Source organism: Eleutherodactylus coqui, chromosome 6 (assembly GCF_035609145.1).
Source record: "Eleutherodactylus coqui strain aEleCoq1 chromosome 6, aEleCoq1.hap1, whole genome shotgun sequence".
NCBI lineage: Eukaryota > Metazoa > Chordata > Amphibia > Anura > Eleutherodactylidae > Eleutherodactylus > Eleutherodactylus coqui.
The window spans coordinates 40487717-40490739 of NC_089842.1; positions in this window are offsets into that span (position 1 = coordinate 40487717).

Sequence of the window (3023 nt, forward strand, 5' to 3'; positions counted from 1 at the left end):
CTCTCATATAGGCAGTTCTTGCCTCAAGGAACTAGTACGATGTGCTAAGAAGTATCCTGGATTCCTAGTAATGATTTGTTCCTCTCCTCTCTGGTGATTGAATTCTCCTCCTAATTAATAGCTGGGTAGATCTGCACTTGGCATGGAGCGCTATGTGGTCCCGTCTCGGCTTTGATCTTTTATCATTACAAGCTAAACATAAAAGGCGGCCACACTCAAAGGAACAAAGAGAGAAGGTGTCATTACTGCAGCCGGTGTCACCATACATCTGGTTGTCATGGGAAGGAGCCTGTAATAAGCCCTCCGCACATGCATACACCTGGGACCTAGCCAGTGCTTGAGCCTTCTGCAACACTGGGAATCCGCCAAGTGTGCTATAAACATAGGAAACACGGCAGTCGCTACTCTGGGTATGAACACCTATAATCATAATGCATTACTCCTATTAAAGAGGTTGCATCGAAATTTCAAGTGATCCCCTATCCACAAAATAGGGGATAACTTGCTGATTGGTTGCGGTCTCACTGCTGAGACCCCCACCGATTCCTTATTCCTCGTCCTTCTCACTGAAGGGGTACTGCACAGCACAATGTGAGGAGGAAATTGAGTGAAGCACTGCTTGTGCAATCACATCAGCGCTCCATTCACTTTCAACGGGACTGCCGAAATAGCTGAGCGGGTGCTGCACGGCTATTTCCGTCAGCCGCATTGAAACTAATGGAGCGTTGACTACGCTTGCTCAACCAGCGCTCCATTCAGAGGACGTCATTGCGAGTGACACCCGCAGTAACAGGAGAGTGGAACACCGGAGTACCACTTCCCACATTGGCAGGGGTCTCAGCGCTGAGACAGCCACTGATCAGCAAGTTATCCCTTATCTAATGGATAGGGAATAAAATCGAAATTCTGGTACAACCCCTTTAAGTTACCGTATGGCTGCACATGTTGCATGACACAGAGAATGCAGAATACACAATTATTGTCAATGGTATCACGTTGTGACCTGCAATGTAATGTGATTTCGACACTACAGTCACAAAAATCCCAACTCACTTGGAGTTTGATCACAGCTCGCACACAGCTTCCACCATTGACATCAGTGTAAATCACATGCAGCTACTACTGTCATTTGGCATATTTTTTGCAACACGTCTTACCTTACATATAAATGCATTCACACAACCCCCTACGATACTGAATCACGGCAGATCTTTCAACTATTACTGCTCTGATCTCATTCACACTTTATAAAAGTGTTTCTAAATTATCACATGTGGGATAATCAGTTTTTCTAAATCATTACCTGCTGCATTTTAAGAATTTTAAGTATTCCTATATTTTAGATTGTCTATAGCTAGAGCATTGTATACAGTATATTTTTCTAAAAGCTCCACTTCGCTTTAAAATAAGTAAAACTAAGAGAACCAATGGATACCGAATCATACACAAAGAGGTGTCCCCCCTTCTTACCCAGTGTGCAGGTAAAAACATCATCTTTTTACATGCAAATCCAAAAAATTCTACAGCTGCATCTTCCCCCTCACTCAATCAAGACAAAAAAATTGTATGAGCATTTCCTGTTTAATGTGGACCGGAATTTTCATTCTATTTATGGCCATTGTATGACTTGTATATGGCATTCTTCACCAGTTTTCACTTCTGCATCAGTAGTGGCTCAGCGGGTCCTACAGAACACTAGTAGCACACTTGTCCTGTCACACCTGTCTGCATGCCATCCATGGATGTAGCAGGTGATATCTGTGGGAGTTTCAACACGTTTTTCACCCAAGGTAGAGTGAGGTGAAAAACCCACTCCCTTGGCACCCTGCAGCGGAGGAAAAGAAGAACTGTTCTGAGGTCCATCTTTAACAAATAGTGTGTTTATAGCTACCCGATGAAATCAGGATGAGCATACAGCCACTTGTCCTTCTGCCTCATAAATCCTACAGTCAAATCTAACTTAATCATTCTTCTAAACCCACTAGTGGGGAAATTGTCTAGTTAAGCAATCTCCAGGAAAGGAAATGAGAGAGCGTTGAAGTCAGAGTATCATTAATTCAAAGCTGCTGTATCTTCCTGTTATACTCAATTTCTTACAGCAAATTTCAAAATTAGTAAATCTGCACACTCTCAGATTACTAAACTACCACTGGACTCGTCTCCATTATTTCTGTGGCATATCATCCTGAGTGTCCAATTAGAGTGTTGGCGTCACGTGACAAGGACTACGCCTCCGGACATACATACAGTAAGTTCATTGGGGCATTACACATCCTGTGTATCTTTTTGTGTGTTTTGAAAAAACGGACGGCACACAAAGGTAAAACATGCATATATACAACAAAGTGTGATTGTTCTCAGTAAGAGAAACCAAGTAATCTTGTAGATATGATACTTTTTAATGGCTAGATGGTAGCATTAAAGACTATGCAAATGCATGGCCTCAGATCCAAGGGGGATTTATGGTGTTGTACTCCCATAATGCGTGGATTCCTATTATATGGTTCTTATTAAACCTCCTATGTTTGATCGATGTTTAAAATACCTTCATTTGAGGACGATGGATCCTCTAGGGCCCTGAGCACCTGTTCCCTTCTCTTTTTACCAATTTATCTATGTATCAGGTCATCAAAGCCTACGGTTATGTAAAACTGTAGGTGATCACATGGAAGGTCCACAATATCCAAATGGTTTACTTAATCCATTATCCTACCATAAGCGCTCAGCTTTCCATCCAGGGATTTGTGTTTCTATGCTGCCTACAATTGAATATCCTGCAGAGTATTTCCACTGGCGGCTGGAAGGTCATCGCTGCACCTCTCTTTCCAACTATTCCCCAGCTGCTATTAATTTACTTTTCTTAAAACTACCTGCTCAGCAACATTAAAGCCAATCACAGCAATTAGAAGTCACATTCACACCTCTGGATGCTGCTTTTCCACAACAACTGACTAACCCTGACATCAGTATATACGTATGTCTGAGCACAGGGGACCAAATGTGTTATTAGATAATGAGGGGGA